This window comes from Gossypium hirsutum, chromosome A07 (assembly GCF_007990345.1).
Source record: "Gossypium hirsutum isolate 1008001.06 chromosome A07, Gossypium_hirsutum_v2.1, whole genome shotgun sequence".
Classification (NCBI taxonomy): domain Eukaryota; kingdom Viridiplantae; phylum Streptophyta; class Magnoliopsida; order Malvales; family Malvaceae; genus Gossypium; species Gossypium hirsutum.
In genome coordinates, this window is record NC_053430.1 from 13,325,083 (window position 1) to 13,347,166 (window position 22,084).

At 38.7% G+C, this 22,084-nt stretch overlaps 2 non-coding genes across 2 annotated transcripts; both read right to left on the bottom strand.

The window, feature by feature from the left end:
* Positions 1-1,666: 1,666 nt before the first annotated feature.
* Positions 1,667-1,773, bottom strand: LOC121204008 (small nucleolar RNA R71). The gene has a single exon (XR_005898936.1). It is a non-coding gene; the product is annotated as a small nucleolar RNA R71 (small nucleolar RNA).
* Positions 1,774-14,185: 12,412 nt separating this feature from the next.
* LOC121203795 (small nucleolar RNA R71) lies at positions 14,186-14,291 on the bottom strand. The gene has a single exon (XR_005898732.1). It is a non-coding gene; the product is annotated as a small nucleolar RNA R71 (small nucleolar RNA).
* Positions 14,292-22,084: the final 7,793 nt, after the last annotated feature.

The following is a 22,084-nucleotide window of genomic DNA, read 5'->3' on the forward strand; positions in this document are numbered from 1 at the left end:
CTTGTCGGTTTGGAAGCTGGCATCAGTGTAACCTTTTACACTTAACTCTTCCTCACCTCCATATATTAGGAACTTATCCTTAGTTCTTCTTAAGTACTTAAGGATATTCTTGACTATGGTCCAGTGACCTTCACCGGGATCTACTTGGTACCTGCTCGTCATACTTAAGGCATATGAGACATCTGGACGGGTACATAACATGGCATACACGATAGATCCAATGGCAAAAGCATATGGAATTTTACTCATGTGTTCTCTCTCTTGTGGAGTTGAAGGACACATTTCCTTCGAGAGTGAAATACCATGTCTCATAGGTAGGAATCCTCTCTTAGATTCTTCCATATTGAACCTTTTCAATACTTTACCTATATATGTACCTTGACTTAGACCTAGTAGTCGTCTTGATCTATCTCTATAGATCTTGACTCCTAAGATGTAAGTGGCTTCGCCCAAGTCCTTCATAGAAAAACAACTTCCTAACCAAGTCTTAATAGATTGTAAGGTAGGTATGTCATTGCCCATGATAAGTATGTCATCCACATACAGTACCAAGAATGTGATTGTGTTCCCACTAACTTTCTTATAAACACATGGCTCATCTTCATTTTTGATAAAACCAAACTCTTTGATTGTATCGTTAAAACGAAGATTCCAACTTTGAAAAGCTTGCTTTAACCCATAAATGGATCTTTGTAATTTACATATCTTTCCAGCATCCTTTGGATCGACAAAACCTTCAAGTTGTGTCATATACACATCCTCTTCAAGTTTCCCATTAAGGAAAGTTGTTTTGACATCCATCTGCCAGATTTCATAATCATGAAATGCAGCTATAGCGAGCAAGATCCTGATGGATTTACACATAGCTACAGGAGAAAAGGTTTCATCATAGTCAACACAATGAATTTGGCAAAAACCTATCACGAAATCACACGATCAAGTTTTTGGCACCGTTGTTGGGGAACTAAAATATTAGGAACGCTAAATTTTTATTACTTTAGCCATTTATTTTTCTTGCAATTTAATTTTACTTTATTATTTTTTATTACTAATTAATTTACTTTTTCTTTCTCTTGGCAGGTTTTTATAGTTCATGACTAGAAGAAACCCGTTGGGACCATTACTTTTTGACGAAGAAATCGATCGCACAGTTCGTAGAAACCAAAGAGAAATAAGGCGCAGCTTAAGATACACAGAGAACGAGCAAGAAGACGATACTCAACCTCCAATCGACGAGATGGCTGAAAACCAAGGCAATCAGCTACATCCCGTAATTGCGGCTAATCAAAATCCTGCTCAACGTACTATGTATGATTATGCTAAACCTTCTCTAACAAGAACTGAATGTAGCATAGTTAGACCAGCTGTAGCTGCAAATACTTTTGAACTGAAACCTAACACAATTCAAATGATATAGTAGTTTGTTCAGTTTGATGGTTTGCAAGATGAAGATCCCAACGTTCACTTAGCAAACTTTCTAGAATTTTGCAATACATTTAAAATCAATGGCATTTCTGATGATGCCATTCGTCTTCAGTTATTTCATTTTTCCTTGAGGAACAAAGCTAAACAGTAGTTGTACTCGTTACCATGAGGGTCAATTACTACTTGGGAACAAATGACTGAAAATTTCTTACTAAAATATTTCCTGCTGGCTAAAACGGCTAAATTTCGTAATGATATCTCTTCTTTTGTGCAGATGGATTTAGAAACACTTTATGTTGCATGGGAGAGATACAAGGACTTACTGATACGATGCCCTCACCATGGGTTACCGCTTTGGCTTCAAGTACAAACATTTCACAATGGTTTGAATCCCTCGACTCGGCAAATGGTTGACGCAGCTGCTGGTGGAACCATCAACAATAAAACACCTGAAGAGGCTTATGAATTCATTGAAGAAATGTCACTGAATAACTATCAGTGGCAAGTCATGAGGACTAAGCCAACAAAAACAGCCGGCGTTTATAACGTCGACTCAGTTACTATGCTGTCAAATCAGGTAGAACTTCTCAATAAAAAGATTGATGGTTTACTTGTTTCTAAGCATGTACATCCAGTAATGAGGTGTGACTCAAGTGGAGGAGGTGTGCATACAGAATATAAATCCTTCAATCCTACAACCGAAGAGGAACAAGTCAACTATATAGGTAACAATAACTTTAGATCTCAAAATAACCCATTAAGCCATGGACAACAATACACGGGCGTGGTACCCTAACACACGGGCGTGGGATAGTAGCCAGGTACGACCTAAATCGCAAAATTTGAAAAACACAGGCTCACCTTCAGAGTATACGGGCGTGGCCCTAGGCCGTGTGGCCCTCTCCTATATAAGCAAACCATTGCTCATCTTCTTCCCCTTTTCAAAACCCTAGCCGAAATCTCCCTTTCTCCACCCCTAATCCCTATTCCAGCCACCATTCCCTAGATTCTCATTTCCCCAACCCCCAAACCATCCAAAAATCCACTCCTCCTGTGTTAATCCTCACTTTCCTATCTTTTTTTCCCTCCATTTTCCCTCCACACGGCTGTACCCCCACGCAACACGCCCGTTTACCACCCTATAGTAGCTTTTGGTTCACTTTCTCACCCTTGTTTTTCCAATCTGTGTTGCTACATTGGTATTCTTTATGCCTTACACAGATATTATTACTCTTACCAATTTGTTCTGAATAATTTAGGAATTTGCTTTAGTATTTTCTATATTTGAACTGTTTTTAGGATTTTTGCTTAACTGCTGTATGCATCTTTGATTCCAGCAAATGTTTCTGAATATTCATATAAAATTTTCACCTTTCGCTTGATATTGTTAAATGTTAACACATCTTGGAACTACTGTCATAAGATTATATCAATGATCATACATTTTCAGATACATTATGTCATCATCGAGAGACAAAAAGGCCGCAGTCCCATCCTCAAAAAGACGTAGGGGACCGAGTTCTTCCTTGGTACGTGCTACAGCTGAAGTTCGGCAACTGTTCATTAAGTTTCCACAAGCTTCGCAGGAGGAGCTGTTTCAGATACTACGTGTGCGACCCCTCACTACAGGTCGTTGCATCGATTGGGCTGCCATGGAGCAAGTCCAGCTAGCTGATGCCATCCGCGCCTTCCTCTCCATAGACCCATGGGAATGGTTCTTCGCTATTACCGAACCCACTTATTTAGAGCTACCTTTATAATTATGCTCTACTTTTCATCTACAGGTAGTGATGACGAACAATAATGACCCCGACACCATTCAATTTTGATTAGGCGGTCTAGTTTGCAAGATGAGTGTCCCAGAGTTTGGAGTCACTCTGGGACTTTACACCGATGAGTTTATGGAGGAGGAGGACATGAATGTACTACCACACAATATCCATATTTCTCCCTCATTGTGCTAGAAGGCTTTGGCACCACTCTCTTCCACTTACGACCCCAGCCGCTCGAAGGCCTCAGCTCTCGGCCCTTCCCTATGCTATCTCCATGCCATATTGGCACACACCTTGATCGGAAGGAGAGAGAGCACCGGCGTCGTCAACACCCACGATGCCTACTATTTATTGTGCATGGCGAATGCACATGTAACTGACTTGGCATACTTCATCGCTTTCGCCATTCGCCATCAGACCGAGCGACATCGGAAGGGAGAAATCTCTATCAGCCCCTACGTGACGTGCCTCGCCAGACACTTTGACCTCCTCAACACTGTGGCCCAGTCATCAGTGTAAGAGTATGCCCAAAGATCAATCACGAGATGGTTGTAATAACATACTTGGTTTATCATGTTTATTAATATAAGGCATTGCCATTATTATTTCAGTTTCTTTTCTGTGTGCATAAATAAACTGTTTTATAATAATGTCCTGAGAATAATATGATTATTCTTAAAAGATCCTTAGTCAAGTATTATTGTTGGCTAGGAAAATAATAATGCATTAAGACTAACATGTAGTTGATTGATGATAAAGAGTCATCATTGATATGGAGTGTCAGAATCAATGCATGAATATGTGTGTTAGAGAACAACATATTGGACTGACCTGCTATGAGTATGTTTCTTGGATTATTATGTAATTGTGACAACATTACTCATAGTGATTAATATGTATATGATCCTCATACTTGAGATCATCTTTATCCCAACATCGTGAGTTGTATATTTTGATACAGTCAAACAAATACCGTAACTGGTTGTTCTATAAAGACTGATGTTGGATATACCACAATCTATGTTAAGGGATATAGTTGATCAATATAGGATAAGTCCCTCCTACATAATGGGAGTAATATCTCAGGCCACTTGATTGAGTGAGGCTAGAAATGCATGGCCATGCTCAAATAAGTTTATATGAGATGTCATACTTATTTGTGTATCATAGTCTATTCAAGGTATCAAGAAACATGGGATGGACTATGCAAGTGTGACTATTCCATGACTTGTGTCCATTCCAAAGATGTAGGACTTAAGGATTAATGCATGAAAAGTTAATCACAAAAGGTTATGTCGAATCATGACTTCTTGTAACTTAGGTAGCATTGATGCATTGCTAGATGCCACTCATTGTTTGTAACATTAGACTCATTCTAATATTACTGCTAACGTTACAAGAACCTATAGGGTCACACCCTATGGTTGAAATAAACGAGGTAAAACATAGTTGGTATATTGCTTGGTTGTCACATGAATTAAATTAATTATAGAATTAATTTAATTGAGCAATCAAATTGTTGAACATACTATATGTACAAGGATGTTGTACACATAATCAGAACATAATTTTATTGATATATGAATTTAGTTCGTATATAAGTTTAAATAAATATAGTTTACTGAAATCTTTATTATAATTAATGTAATTATAAATTTTCGGTTAAACATTATTATATTTATTTGAATGATAATTATTATGTTCGGATTAATTTTAATGAATTAAAATTTGTTATAAATATATACCAATTAAGAGGGAGTTATATATAGAAAGGGTAAAAACCCTAAAAAGGATATATAAAAACTAGCCCGAAAATATGTAAGGAGGTCTAGCAGCCGTTTAGCAAAATACTCTCTGAAAATAGTTTACTGGGATTTCTACCGTTCATTGTCAATCGGGTGGACTACGTAGAGGCTGACATCGGAAAAGGTTGCGGCTTGGTTCAATAGTGGTTCAGCATTCCTGTTGCCTAGGCATCGCTGTCTACTTAGATTGAAGTTTCGGTAATTTTGAAACCCTTTTTATCACCCCGATTCGTTCCTTACACATAGATCCTTGGTTTGAATCGCCGGAATGTTTTAATTATTTTATTTTTCTGCTGCACCTTGGAGGCACCGGCGTTCCAACAATCAGCGCTTACACTGATGGGTCAGATGTCCCCAGAGGGCATCACAACTATGTTACACATGAGGATGATCGAGCGCCAACGTGGGACCGATCCTCCTCAGTACCGTCTCACTCATGCCATTGACGAGGAGGATCTTCAGGACGTTCCTAATGATGTCCCCCCACAGCACGAGGAGCCCTCTACAACGCCACTTAGGGAGCAACCAATTCATGCGGCTGCTTTATTGGCACACCTTTCTGACCGACTCACTTACTTCAAGCAGTATTGCACTATACAGTTCGAGATGATTCACGAGTGAGATCGGCGACGTGATAGATAGTTGGATGACATGCAGCCCATGATGCAGTAGCTGTGCCAGCACTTTCACATCGCCGCTCCAGTGCCACCACTGAGGGCCCCACTGACGAGGATCATTGAATCCTCCTATCTTTTTATTTTTATTTTTATTTTTATTTTTATTTTCATTTCAATTTTATTATTTTCTTTTGAAAGACATATCTATATTAGTAAATTTTACTTTCTTCATTTTTCTGGTATTTCTAAGAAGTAATCCTACTACGCTCTCTTCCACACCCACTCTTAATAAAGCTCTTCATGATTCTATAGACTTCCAAGCAAAGCTACTAGGAATATCTTACGGAATGAGGAAATAAATAGGGAACAATACCTCACGAGTGCCATGTTCAACAACCCAATTTCTTCATCTAGCAACGAACAGTGGCATCTACCACTTTCCCCAAACACCCCAGCCTCAGAATCAAGCTCTGCATCCATATAACAGGGAGTTTCAGCTCTTTACCTCTTATGATTTTCTTTTTGAATATTCTATCTTTGTACATTGAGGGCAATGTACATCTTAAGTGTGGGGGGTGAACATGAACATGATGCCTAACTTTTTGCATTATTCTCAAATCCCTAAATTTGGTCTTTTGCTTAAGTGATTTTCTCATAATATTGATCGAATGAATTTTGATTGATCTATAATTGTTGTTGATATGTCATGAATTAGACCATGGGAATTATGCATGATTATTTGATTATAGAACGTTAGAGAATCGAGCATGATAAGTTGATATTTTGAGAAATTAAAGTTTTTAGATTATTTTCCTAAATTGAGGTATTATCTTGAAATCTTAAGTATACAGGAATGACATCAAAAACCCAAATTTTTGGTGAGACTTTTGAGCCTTTTGAGCATATAGCTTTCTTTCTTGCTCACTTCTTTTATAGTTTGAGTATGTCAACATTGAACTATTATTCTAGAACTTGCTTCGATTATACATGTCGAGATCACACGTATGATTTGATATATTGGGATGATAAATACACTTAGGATTTAACCCACTTACTCCATAAGAAGCCTTCCCACATAATTAAACCCTTAGTGAACCCCTTTGAGCCTACTAACCTTTTTTTATTGATTAACCCTCATCATTAACCCATTAACCCATTATTGTTGAAATCCTCTTACTTAATTTACTTTTTTTTATTGAGATTAAATTTAATATTGTTACCTCACTATGTTCACCATTTTTTGTTATTGAATCATGAAGTATGATTTCTATGTTGTATTAACTTAACTTGTTCTTAAAAAAAATTAGTATTATTATTGAAATCCTCAGCAAGCTAAAGTTGTCATTAAAAAAAAAGAGCTCATGTAATATAGTTCTAGATATTTTTTTTGTGATTTAGTAATTAAGTTTTTGATAGTGGGGTAATATATTGAAATTATCTTGATTCTAACCTTTTTCTTTTCAGCTTGTATCCATACCCGTAACCTAAACCCCGTTACAACCATGCAAAGACCTTTTGATTTGTGCATCATATCATTTACAAGTGGTGGAGATTTGATTTTCATGCAAGCCTATGGTAATAACTTCTCATGTTAGACAATCGAGTGCATAATCTTGAACCTTAAAACACTTTGAGTGATTTGAGTAAATCTTTAGTGAGGATGTCATCTCTTATATATTTAGGACTAAAGTTAATTACTTAGAGGAAGAAGATTATCAAAATATTTGATTTAGATTGTTTGAAGCTTTTAATGCCCCTATAGTTGAATTCTCACTGTATGATTTTTCGTGGAATAATTTGTAACATTATCAGTAATGATTATGTGATTGAAAGGAATGAATTCTAGCAGTAAATGAGAGTTTTTCTTGAGGGCAAGAAAATGCTTAAGTGTGGGGGTATTTGATAAACACCAAATTATACATATTTTTACCCCCAAATACTTAGCATATTTATGGATGTTTATTACTAGATTCGTGGATTTTTGTGCTCTTAGTCCGCTTATTTCATGTTTTGTACTCAGGAGAGCACCAAGAGTCAAAAGGAGCCAAAAACGAGCCGAAAAGGGACAAAATGAACCAAATCGAGAAGATGACACGGCCTAAGCCTTGCCACACAGGTAGCTCACACGCCCGTGTCTTTCGAGGATGTCGACCAAGGCTTTCACAATTCACATGGCCTGGCCATTGACCCACACGGCCGTGTGCAATTTAACGGATTGAACATGGCCTGGCAATCACGTCACACGGCCGTGGCACACAGGCGTGTCCCTTTTTCAAGAAGCTGTATTTTACACGGAAAAGGATACTTAGGGAGGAAGAAAGGCATTCCAAAGCCTATAAATAAACCCTAGAGGATGAAGAAAAGGGAGACGGAGAAGGGGGAGTAAGGAATTACTCCAAGGAAGCTGATTGATCCATCTTAGAAGCCGGATTCATGATCAAGACTGAAGATCTCAGCTCAATTTCCCTTCAGGAGTTTTGGGTTTTCTTTATGTTTTGTATTTTTTATTCTTCTGAGATGTTTTCTTATTTAGTTATGAACTAAACCCTAAATACCTAAGGGGAATGAAACCTAAGACGAATCTTGTTATTATTTTCTAAATCGTATGATAAAAATTTAACTTGTTCTTAATTATGTGTTCTTAATTCTTGTTTTGATATCCCAGGATACTGATTCAAGACATGCTCTTATTCAGAGGAGGAATAGACCCTGTCTAAGAGTACATTTGCCAGAATTAAGCGGAGTTGATTGCGAGCCTAGAAATAGTGTGACAAGATTGATTGCGAGCCTAGAAATAGCGTGACAAGATTTTGATGGATTAGGGTGAAACCTAATAAGGGGATCCATAGATTGAGTTAATGCAACCCTAGAGTGTTAATTGGAGAAAAGTCTCGGTTATTCAATCTAGGGATTAGACATTATTAGTCTTGAATAAGGATAATAACATAACTTAGGGATCTCTACAGAACAAGTTGAATGAATAAATCGTCCGATTCGGAGCCAGAATAACAAGTAAAGTCTAGATGGATTTTTCCTTAGGTATTGTCTTGATTCAATCGATTTTCCCAAAAGCAATTCCTCAATTCTTTTCTCTGTGCCTTCTTAGTTTAGATAATTAGTTAATTAAAAAAAAACCCCATTATTTTTAGGCTAGATAATAAAAAGACAGTAATTACTAGTACTTTTAGTTCCTTTGGGTTCGACAATTTGGCCTGGCTAAAACTATACTACTGTTCGATAGGTACACTTGCCTACATCGTGATAATAGTTAGTTCAAGAACGAGTAATTATAAATATTTAAACCCTATCACAAAATCACGCGATCAATGCTCATTCTCATGCTATTACCATGCCAGTGTCATGAAATTATGCTATCAAATTGATTATTTTGGTTCAGTTTGGTTAGTATTAGTAGTTTTGGCTGAAATTGTTAGTTCAAATTCATGGCTTTTTCCTTTTCAAATTCGTTTACCTACTATTATTATTTTTTTTATATTGCAGGTATACAATGTCGTCCTCATGTGGTAAGAAAACCGATGTCCCTGCTTCAAAGAAAAGGAAGGGAGCGTCATCTTCCTCGGGTCCTACATCGGAAATTCGTCACCCTTTCTTGTAATTCCCCATTGGGTTCAAGAAGAAATTTTCCAAATACTCCAGGCCCAACCTTTAATTGCGGGCCGCTATATCGACTGGGCTACAATAGAAAAAGTTCAGTTGGCTAATGCGATTCGGACCCTCCTAACCACCGACCCTTGGGAGCTATTCTTTGGAATCATCGAGCCGATGTATCTCAAGCTCACGATAAAATTATGCTCCACATTTCATCTTCAGACCGTGATGACGAGCTACGATGATCCTGACACGGTCCAATTTCACCTAGGTGGATTAGTCCACTAGCTAAGCGTCCCAAAATTCAGTGCTGCACTGGGTTTATATACGGGGGAGTTCAAGGAGGAGAATGACTTACATGCTCTCAACCGCCACATCCATTATTCTCCTTTACGGTGCTGGGACGCACTAGTACCAGGTTCAGCCACCTACAATCCTAGCCACTCCAAGGCATCGGCTCTCCCTCTATCTCTGAGGTACCTACACGCCATTTTGGCTCGTGAGATTACAGGAAGGTGAGAGAGCACTAGCATCGTCAACACTCATGATGCCTACTTTCTATGGTATATGCCGAATGGGCACGTCATAGACCTGGCTTATTTTACTGCCCTCGCCATTTAGAACCAAACGGAGAGGCATAGGAAGGGGGTCATCTCCATTGGCCCCTATGTTACTCAGTTGGCTCCACAGTTTGGGCTCCTCAACACCGCGGCCCAAGAATCATCCTTGACCCTCATTGGCCAGATGTCTTCACAAGGCATCTCGAGCACGCTAAGTATGAGGATGGTCAAAAAGCGCCGAGGAACCTACCCTTCTCAATATTGTCTTGCCCAATCTACCGAGGAGGAGGCCCCTAGGACATTACTGATGATGTCCCTCCATAGCACGAGGACCCACCGTCTCAGCCACCACCACACTTCCAACGTCCAGTTCATGCGGCGGCTTCATACGCTAACATCTCTGAGTGCCTCACTCGATTCGAGCAGCAGTGTTTTCAACGATTTGATAACATTGATGCTACTCTGCAGCAGATTTGTCAGCACTTCCACATCTTATCGCCACCAACACCTTGCGAACCATCCGGTGATGATGATGTTTTATTTTATTTTATTTTATTTTTATTTTTATTTTTATTTTTTATTAATTTCACCTTTAACTTTTAAATGTTATTTCCTTTTTGTTTCTATTTTAGGTTTTATAAACAAATATCAGTTTATTCTTTATGAGTAATTATTCTTCCTAGTATTCCCTAAAAAGTTCCTGATTTTATCACAGTTATAAAGAGCTGCAAAGCTCACCATTACTTAGGAACTTGAAACTCCACTGGGAAAGGTTCTCCACGACTACCATGTCCTGCTCGACCACGACCATAGCTACCACCAGATATAATATTCTTTTGGCACAGGATTTATGGACTAATGAGCCTCTACCACCGCCGGAGTATCCTCCTCCACCCTCACGTCGATTATTCTCTAAAACTCCAGTTCAAGGAAATTCATTCATCACTTAGGAAGTTTCACTTCTCTCCCTAACTTATTTTTTTAATTCTTTTCTATATATATATTTGTACACTGAGGGCAATGTACATCTTAAGTGTGGGGGAGATATTCATTTCACTATAAAAAAAATCCCTGAATGATTGCCTTGTTCTCTTGAAAAGCTCTCATATCATGTTTAGGATAAATTTTGATTGATTTATGACTTTTATTGATATATCTTGAATTAAAACATAGGCATTTATGCATTGAGGGTTTTAAACTTTAAGACACTAGGGAATCAAGCATGATAAGTTGATATTCGAAGAATTAAAAACTTTTAGGTTGTTTCCCCAAGTTTAGGTATTATCTTGAGTTGGAATTCACAAGTTTAAACATCAAAAAGCCATAATTTTTGTAAGATCTTGAGCCTTTAGAGCATCTATTATTTCTTTCATACTCACTTTCATTATGAGTGCGTCAGTATTGAATTGCTATTCTAGAACTTGCTTGATTATGCATGTCAAGACCACACCATTTGATTTGATATGTCAAAATGATAAAGGCACTTAGGTTTAACCCACTCACTCCATAAAAGCCTACCTTCACAATTAACCCTTGGTGAACCCCCTTGAGCCTAACAACCAATTCATTAATTTACCTTCGATATTAACCCATAACTCATTATTGTTGAAATCCCTTAAATTAATTTGATCCCTATTTTTGTCAAGATTTGAGTTGAAATAATTGCTTAGCTATGTTTTATTCTTTTTTGTAATTTGACTTGTTCTTAAAAAAATGTATACATATTAGTAATAGTGATCTTTTAAGCTAAAGAAGTTAAATTCGATATTCTGAGAAAAAGCTCTGTTGTACGCAATTGATGACTGGTCATTTTTCTAGTTAGGCAATTTTTCAATTCAATCTCGATTCTAACCCTTTCTTTCAGCTTGTGACCATACCCTTAACCAAAGCCATGTTACAACCCTCTAAAGACCTTTTGATTGATGTTTCATCTCAATTTATTGCGGAGGAGATTTGATTTTCATGCAAGCCTATGGTAATGACTCTTCATTATTTACTATTGAGTGCTTCATTTTATTGTCGTTAAACACCTCGAGTGATTTGAGTGAATCTTTAGTGAGGATGTGAAACTTCGTGATATTTTGAATCAAAGGTAATTACTTAAATGTGGGGAGACACCTATGTTTTCATGATAAAATGCCCAACTTGGAATGTATGAAACTTTGATGTTCTTTTAGTTGAATTCCCAATGTGTGATTACTTATGGATCACTTTGAGATATTATCGATAGAAATTATAAGTTGAGAAGAATTTATTTTGATTATGAGTTGAGAATTTTGCTTGAGGACAAGCAAATGCTTAAGTGTGGGGGTATTTGATAAACCGTAATTATACATATTTTAACCCATTGCTTAACACATTTTATGGATGATTTTTCCTTAGAATTGGTGAATTTGATGCTCCTCACACGGGCATAGGAGAGCATAGGAGAGCGAAAGGAACGAGAAACGGGCCAAAAACGGAGAAAATAGGCCAACGTACGAAATCAACACGGCCTGGACTTCCTCACACGGGTAGACGACACAGCCGTGTCAATTTGACAGAATCGAAGCACGACTTACACGGGTAGAACACACGTCCGTGCCATTCTAACAGGCTCGAGCACAGCCTGAAGTAATCGCACATGGGCATGTCCCTACTGAGCCCAAGTTCAGTCCAATTCGGAAAAGGCTAATTTTGAGGGCTTTTAGGCATTCTAAAGCTATAAATACACCCTAAAGGAAGAGGAAAAAGGGAGACATAGGAAGGAAGGAAGGAATTACTCGAAGGAAGTTGATTGATCCATCTCAGAAGCTGGATTCATCATCAAAACTGAAGATCTCTCCTCAATTTCCCTTCAGGAGTTTTGGGTTTTCTTTATGTGTTGTATTCATTATTCTTCTGAGATGTTTTCCTTTTTAGTTATGAACTAAATCCCCTAAATACCTAAGGGGAATGAAACCTAAGACGAATCTTTTTATTATTTTCTAAATTGCATGATAAATATTTGACTTGTTCTTAATTATGTGCTCTTAATTCTTGTTTTGATATTCCAGGATATTGATTCAAGTTAAGCTCTTATTCAGAGAAGGAATAGACCCTGTCTAAGAGTACAATTTTCATAATTAAGCGGAGTTGATTGCGCGCCTAGAGATAGGGTGACAAGATTTTGTCGGATTAAGGTGAAACCTAATAAGGGGATCCATAGATTGAGTTAATGGAACCCTAGGAAGTTAATTAGAAAGAGATTTCAATTATTCAACCTAGGGCTAGATGTTGTTAGTCTCGAGAGAGATAATAATATAACTTAGGGATTTCTACGGATCAAGTCAAATGAATAAATCGTCCAATTCAGAGTCAAATAACAAGTGAAGTTTAGGTGGATTTTTCCTTAGGTATTGTCTTAATTCAATCGTTTTTCCAAAAGTAATTCCGCAATTCTATTTCCTGTGAATTCTTAGTTTAGTTAACTAGTTAGTTAAAACAAACCCCATTATTCTTAGGCTAGATAATAGAAAAACAGTCATTACTAGTTCTTTTAGTTCCTTTGGGTTAGACAATCCGGTCTCGCTAAAACTATACTATTGTTCGATAGGTACACTTGCCTTCATCGTGATAATAGTTAGTTTCAAGAACGATTAATTATAAATTTATAAAATTTATTACACAAAATCACTTATCAAGTTTTTGGCGCCGTTTCCAGGGAACTAAGATATTAGGGACACTCATTTTTTATTACTTTAGCCATTTATTTTTCTTTCAAGTTAATTTTATTTTATTTTTATTTTTATTTATTAATTTACTTTTTCTTTCTCTTGGCAGGTTTTTATAGATTATGACTAGAAGAAACCCGACAGGACCACTACTTTTTGACGAAGGAATCGATCGCACAGCTCGCAGAAACCGAAGAGAAATAAGGCGAAGCCTAAGATACATAGAGGAAGAGCAAGAGGACGATATCTCAACTACGACCGAGGAGATGGCTGAAAATCAAGACCATCAGCTGCCTCCTGCGATACCCGCTGAACTAGCAAATTAGAATCCTGCTCCTCATACTATGTATGATTATGCTAAACCTACTTTAACAGGAATTGAGTCAAGTATAGTTAGGCCTACTATTGCTGCGAATAATTTTGAACTAAAACCTAACACTATTGAAATGATACAATAATTTGTTCAGTTTGATGGTTTGCAGGATGAAGATCCCAACGCTCACTTGGCAAACTTTTTGGAACTACGCGATACATTTAAAATCAATGGCATTTTTGATGATGCCATATGTCTTCGGTTGTTTCCCTTTTCATTAAGGAACAAAGCTAAACAGAGGTTGAACTCGTTACCACGACGGTCAATTACTACTTGGGAACAAATAACCGAAAAGTTTTTACTTAAATATTTTCCACCGGCTAAAACAGCCAAATTACATAATGATATCTCTTATTTTGTGCAGATGGATTTAGAAACACTCCACGATACATGGTAGAGATACAAGGACCTTTTGAGAAGGTGCCCTTACCATGGATTACCGCTTTGGCTACAGGTTCAAATGTTCCATAATGGCCTAAATCCTTCGACTCGACAGATGATTAATGTAGCCTCTGTAGGAACTCTGTGGTTGAGTTGGTCATAGGAATTTGATTTGAATTTGAATGGGAGGTTGGAGTGATTTATGGAATGGATAGTGGAGAGATAAAAGGGTGAAAATCGTGGAGTGTGGGTGGGTTTGTGTTGGCCGAATTTGAGACTCTTTGGGGATGTGTATTCGACTCTTTGGGGAGTTTTCTCTTTTCTTTAGGTGGTGACGAATTGGTATTTTGTTTCTTGTTTGGACTAACTTTGTTCTTCGTCTCTCACAACCATAGTCGAACTACATTAGTCTTTCTTTCCCTCTTCAATCACTTCTCTTCTACTCTCGATATTCCTCTTGTTCTTGGCCAAACTTAACATCCCTTTTCGAACTTAACAACCCTCTTCTACTTTTTATTCATTCTTAACCAAATACAGTTTCATTCTTTCGTCTTTATTTGATTTTCTCTTGGTTTCTTTTCTAGCCGAATCCTCTCTTCATCTAATTGCTCCTTTCCCTTTTTCTATTTTCTTTCGATATACTCATATTTTTTTAGGCAGAATACCCTCCATCTTTGTGACTAACCATTTTTGGTTACTCTATTATTTGGGGATTGGCTAAATACTCTTCTGTTCTTCTATTGTTACACTATTAAGGTTTTCATAAGATTTTCTGACAATCGGTAAGGGTTGAGGTTATGCTTCCTTGCATTCATATAAGCCGAATGCTTTTCCTTTTGTTCTTTGGGTATCGATTTATGATTCCTTCCTTATTTCTAGGGTTTCTTTAAGGAGCAGTGGTGTACAACTGGTTTTGAAGCAACCACAGCCTTTTTCCTCAAGTATTCAATTAAGGTAATGCTACCTCATTGTCTGGGGTTAAGCTGAATGTGGTCTTTGTGTTAATGGGATAGTGGTTGATCCTATCTAACAAGATCTGTTTGTAATTCAGATTCTCGACAAAGCGTGTGATCAATTTTGGGTTAGCGATCTTAGAGGATTAAGCCACCCTCACTCAATCAAGGTAAGATGGTGTAATTTTGGGCTAAATGTTATGATGTGGTTAACTCGAATCGTCAATCAATTAACTGAAGGTCTGGCTGAGTGTAGGTTTGGTATACGTGGGATTCTTCATTTGTCTTGCTAAGTAGGTGTGTAATCGTACAACAAATCTTGCTACTATCAAAACATTGGATAAAGGTGTGTATTCACACCATTATGTTACTTTGAATCGGCAAAGGTCGAAAAGTTGAAACTTTAGCATTTGAGGCCTCACGAGTGTGCAATGCCCGAGTCGTAAATCAAGGTCGCAAATCATGGACGACAGACTGTAGATGTCGCTACGAGCGTTCTTGTGGGCCTGGGCTGTTATAGGCATCGTTGGGCTGAGATAGACCGTGTGGGCCCAATGGGCTCGTGGGCCCCACACAGATAAAGTTTACGGTAAGTGATAAATATATGAGTAGACTAAGAAGATTGCATAGCTGCGACCGAATTTGGGTTAAATGGGTCGCATGGGCGTGAGGGCCCACTTGGGCCCATTTTTACTATTTTGGTCATATGGGTTATCTGAGTCGTTAAAGATGATTGTAGACCTTTTGAAGGGTCGTTATCTATACTGAGACCCCAAAATTAGTTAAATGACAAAAATACCCCTGAAGGGTAAAATTACTATTTTACCCCTAATGGACGAAATGACCATTGTACCCCTAGGGGTAGGTTAATTGACGTGTGTGTGACATTTACATGACTGGTTTGAGTATGACATAATGTATAAACGTAATGTTTATGACACGATATACTATATGGGGTTGGGTTTCTGATTTGGAGGAAGTACTGTGTTAGTGGCTTTGCCACGTAATTAGTGCTCTGGTGGCTTTGCCACTTTTGCTGTTATTAGCAGCATTGCTACGATATTGGTATGTTGCGTGGGTGGGTCGATTTATATCCCCATGGTATGTTGGTTGGTACAGGTGGTATGCTGGCTAGATTGGGTGGGATGCACTATTGCATTATACTGTTACTGTATAGGGCTAAGGCCTAAATTGTATTATTACTGTATAGAGCAAAGGCCCAGATTTTATTGATCACTGAATAGGGAACAGGCTTAGACTGTTACTGCATGCATTGTTTACTGATAGGGGATTACACACTGAGTTTTTTGCAAACTCACTTTCTTTTTAATTGTAAAGGTAATCTCCAGCCTTAGACGATTTGAAGCTGCGAGGGACTCGGAGGTGGCCATACATTCGCGAACGTTTTATTTATGTATTTACTTACTTAAAGATTTTATATTTGGGATTTTACTTTTGTAATAAGGCCATTTGTGGGTTTCAATTATTAATTGGGCTTTGGATTATATATTTTTAAACTGCTAGACCAGGTAGAGATGAGTTTTTAAAAAAACTACTGTTTTCTAAAACATGCGAATAAAGCTTTCGTGATTGTCAATCGATTTAATATAACACTGAGGGTTAATAAGGTAAACATTTTGACAGGAACTTTTATTAAATAATGATAAAAAGGTTTTAAACTCAGAACAAATTTTTACTGAAGAGGTCAATTTTTGAAAAATACTTTGATGTGACACGCCAGATTCAACCATAGTGTCTAGGCCGGGTTTGGGATGTTGCATTTAGTGGTATCAGAGCTAGGTTCTAAAACTCTATTGTGGAATGGATATTTTGAAACTTTTATTTTTAAGCCTTGTGATTTGGAAATGTGGCACATCGAGTCTCGGACACCAAATCTGTAAGTTTTCTGACACTGTTTATTGTTATAGACTGAAATGTATTAGTGAAGGATTACTATAGGTAGTAGAACTAAACTAAAACTCTGTAGTTAGAGTAAACTGAGACTATAGAAGAGTGAAAAACTGTAGGAAGATTCTGTTCTGCAGAAACAAACTATAATTACTATTGTTCATAACGCATTGTTAATAATTACTGAAATTATAAACTAATTCATAAGATTTTAAAGTAGATAATTCGATATCGAAATGAGCACAAGAGGTACTCGCGGAAGGGGAACACGAAGCTGTGGTAGAGGCTGGGGTAGTGTTAGAGCTGGGTCTTCAGCATCGGGTCACATGCCTGCTAGGGAGGCACTAGCCTCACCAGTAATTGAGACAGGGTCTCATGATCGAGCAGCTGGGGATGATGCTCTATCCCAAGCAATGCTACGTGTTCTTGAAAGGGTTGTTGGAGCGAGTACTGGATCAGTGGACCGAGGGTCAATTTCTAAGTGACTCAGGTCTAACAGAGCGGAGATCTTCAGGGGTGTTTTTGGTGTAGCCCTAAATGTTGCATAGTATTTTTTGGAGGCTACTGAGCGGATAATAGAAAATCTTGACTATTCTGTGGAGCAAAAATTAAAAAGAATAGTGTCTTTACAGCAAGATGAGGCCTACCAATAGTGGCTCACCGTGAGAGAAGGTACACAGGCCGACTGTTTGACATGGGATTTCTTCAAAGCATTTTTTTTAGGGAAGTATGTAGGCGCAAGTGATGTGGATGCTTGAAGGAATGAATTTCTGAACTTGACCAAGGGGAATAAGACTGCGGCAGTGTATAAGGCAGAGTTTCTGCAGTTGAGTCGGTATGCTAGCAGGATAGTCGCAACTAAGTATGAGCATAGTGTGCGGTTCGAGGATGGCCTCTGGAATAAATTACATGTGTTGATAGCTCTGCAAAGGGAGCGAGATTTTGCTACCCTTGTTCAGAAAGCAAAAATTGCTGAGGATGTAAGCGCTCCGAGAGCCAAAACCGTGAAAAAGATAGGGGAAGAAATAAGAAGGATTTTGGACCCTCAGGTTCATCTGGAAGGCCTATGAAGACGGCCAGATTTGATGGGTCAGTACAAGCGGTTCCTATTATTGCTGCAAGACTGCAGCCTTGCGTTGATTGTGGAAGAGCTAATCAGGGTGAGAGTTGGAAACGAACTGGGGCGTGTTTTCGGTGTGGATTCATGGATCATCAGGTTAAAAACTGTACTCAGAGGCCTATGCAGATGCAAGATACAGGTCAGGGCCAAGTTCAGCTAGGGAGAGATGGTCAGCAGCCACCGAGAGGCTGTGGACTGGCCAGGGGTAGACATGGTTTGGGACGAGGTTGTGGAGTACCAGGCAGAGGTGCTGGTAACACTGAGGCGAGACAGCCAGCCATGGACTATTCTATTCCTCTCTGAGAGGATGGTGACGCTCCTGACGTCATAACTGGTACGTTCCTGATTTATAATGTACCATTCACTACTTTAATTGATATTGGATCTATACATTCGTATGTTGCATACACTGTGTCTGAGATGTTGGGTATTCAGTTTGAAAATACTGTTAGTAAGATGACTGTGTTGAGTCAACTAGGACAGTTAGTTGGAGTGAATAAGTTGTTCAGAGACGTGCCCCTAGAGGTTCAAGGGGTTGTCCTTTTGGCGAATTTGATGGAACTACCGTTTGGGGAATTTGATATTATATTGGGCATGGATTGGCTAGTGAAACACCGTGTAAAATTAGATTGTACTGCTAAGCGTATGGTGTTGAAGTCAATGGAGGATGAGGAGGTGACTGCGATAGGGGAGTGAAAAGATTATCTGTCTAACGTGATTTTCACGTTAAGGGCCGAAAACCTGGTTCGCAAGGGTTGCGAGACATTTCTAGCTTATGTTAGCATTTTTAGTTCCAAAGGTTCTTTTGTTGGAGATGTTAGAACTGTTAAGGAGCTTCTGGATGAATTTCCTAAAGAGCTTCCTAGGTTGCCTCCAAACCGTGAGGTTGAATTCGGCATTGAGCTATTACCTGGGACAGCTCCGGTGTCCATCGCCCCTTATAGAATGGCACCGAAGGAGTTGGTGGAGTTAAAGGCTCAAATTCAAGAGCTACTGGATCGAGGATTTATTAGACCAAGTGTGTCTCCATGAGGAGCACCAGTGTTGTTTGTAAAGAAGAAGGATTGAACCATGTGCATGTGCATCGATTATCGTTAACTGAACAAATTGACTATCAAGAACAAGTTCCCTTTACCGAGGATAGATGATCTTTTGACCAGCTGCGAGGAGCTATGATTTTCTCCAAGATAGATCTTCGATCGGGGTACCATCAGCTAAAGGTTAAGGAGGCTGATGTGTATAAGACTGCGTTTAGAACTCGTAATAGCCACTATGAGTTTTTAGTGATGCCGTTTGGGTTGACAAATGCACCAGCGGCTTTCATAAATTTGATGAATCGAGTATTTTAGCCCTACCTAGATCGGTTCGTAGTTGTGTTTATAGACGACATCCTGGTGTATTCAAGAACCGAAGAGGATCATGATGCACATCTTTGAATCGTTTTGCAAATTCTGATGGAAAAACAACTTTATGTAAAGTTCAGCAAGTGTGAGTTCTAGCTGCGAGAAGTGACATTTCTTGGTCACGTGGTGTCTACAAGGAGATTAGGGTTGATCTTCAAAAAATTGAAGTCGTAGTGGATTGGAAACCACCAAAGATGATATCCAAGATTCAAAGCTTTCTAGGTCTGGCAGGGTATTATAGACATTTTTTTGAGGGGTTTTCACTGATTGCTGCACCTCTAATTAAGTTACTATGTAAAGGGGTACCGTTTAATTGGACTGATAAGCAGCAAGAGATTTTTGAGAAACTGAAGAAAGATCTAATTGAGGCCCCTATTTTAATACAGCCAAAGTCTGGGAAAGAATTCACTGTCTACAATGATGCGTCGCACATTAGATTGGGTTGTGTGTTGATGCAAGAGGGTAAGGTGGTTGCTTATGCATCTCGTCAGCTTAACCTCACGAGGTGAATTACCACACTCAAGACTTGGAGTTAGCTATGGTGGTTTTTGTACTGAAGATTTGGAAGCATTACTTATGGGTGAGAAGAGTATTATTTACACAGATAATAAAAGCCTCAAGTACCTCCTCACTCAAAAGGAGTTGAACCTTAGGCAATGAAGGTGGATAGAGTTGCTTAAGGATTATCATTGTTCAATTTAGTACCACCCTAGTAAGGCTAACGTGGTAGTTGGCGCACTGAGTCGTAGGGTTGTATCTGATTTGAGAGCAATGTTTGCTCGTCTTAGCCTGTTTGATGATGGTAGCTTGTTGGCTGAGCTTCATGTGAGACTAACCTGGACGGGTCAAATTAGGGAGAAATAGTTGTTGGATGAATCATTGGTTCCTCCTTTCCGATTGGTTGAGAATGGTGAGACTGCATATTTTAGGCTGAATAGTAAGGGAGTGCTATGTTTTCGTGGGAGAATTTGTATACTAAAGGATTCTGATTTAAGACAATCTATACTGCAAGAAGCGCATGCGTCCGTATGCTATGCATCCTAGTGAAAATAAGTTATATCGAGATCTTGGTGAGCTATACTGGTGGCCAGGGCTTAAGCGCGAGGTTACTGAGTTCATGGGTAAGTGCTTGATATGCCAGCAAGTTAAGGCTGAGCATCAACTGCCTTTTGGGTTACTGCAGCTAGTAAAGATTCCACTCTGGAAATGGGAGAGGGTAACAATGGATTTTGTAAGTGGGCTACCCTTAACACTGACTAAGAAGGACTCGGTATGGGTTATTGTAGACCAATTGACTAAATCTGCCCACTTTATTCCGGTCTGCACTGATTATTCATTGTAGAGATTGGCCAAGTTGTATGTGGCTGAGATTGTGAGAATGCACAGAGTACTAGTTTCTATCATATCAGACAAATATCCTAGATTTACTTCTCGGTTCTTGAAGGAGTTACATGAGGCTTTGGGTACAAGGTTGGACTTCAGTACTGCATTCCATCCTTAATCAGATGGTCAATCAAAGAGGATGATCCAAATACTAGAGGACATCTTAAGATGCAGTGTAATTGATTTTCGAGACAATTGGGAAGATTGTCGTTGGTAGAGTTAGCTTACAACAATAGTTATTAGTCTAGTATTCAGATTGCACCGTACGAGGCATTTTATGGTCGTAGGTGTCGTACTCCTACCTGTTGGACGGAGGTTAATGAGCGGCGAGTTTTGGGGCCCGAGTTGGTTTCTGATATTGAAGATAAGGTAAAGTTAATTTGAGATTGGTTAAAAGAAGCAACTGATAGGTAGAAGTATTATGCAGACTTAAAGCGTAAAGAGATCGAGTACTCTGTAGGGGATCATGTTTTCCTGAAGGTCTCACCATGGAAGAAAATTTTAAGATTTGGACGGAAAGGGAAACTGAGCCCTAGATTCATCGGACCTTACCGAGTATTAAAGTGTGTGGGACCGGTCGCCTATCAACTCGAGTTGCCCCCTGAGCTAGACAGAATTCATGATGTGTTCCACATCTCCATGTTAAGGCGATATCACTCTGATCCCTCACATATAGTGCCAGTTGAGGAAATTGAGATTAAACCTGATTTGACTATCGAGGAAGAACCGGTGCAGATACTAGATCATGACATTAAGGTATTAAGGAGGAAATCTATTCCACTGGTCAAAGTACTATGGAGTAATCACAGTTCAGAGGAAGCTACATGGGAACTAGAGGAGACGGTGCGACAACAATACCCTCACCTATTATGACCAGGTAAATTTCGAGGCTGAAATTTCTTTTAGGGGGTAGAGTTGAAATGCCCCAAAAACATAGGGTGTGTAATTTTACATGGTTTGACAGAAATTGCATGTTTGGTGTGGTGGTTAAGTGAATTGGGTGTGTTTGGGGATGTCTGGAAAGTCTTGGGTTCAAGCTCCGGCTTTTGTAGAATTTTTTATTTTACTCTAAAAAGAATCTGG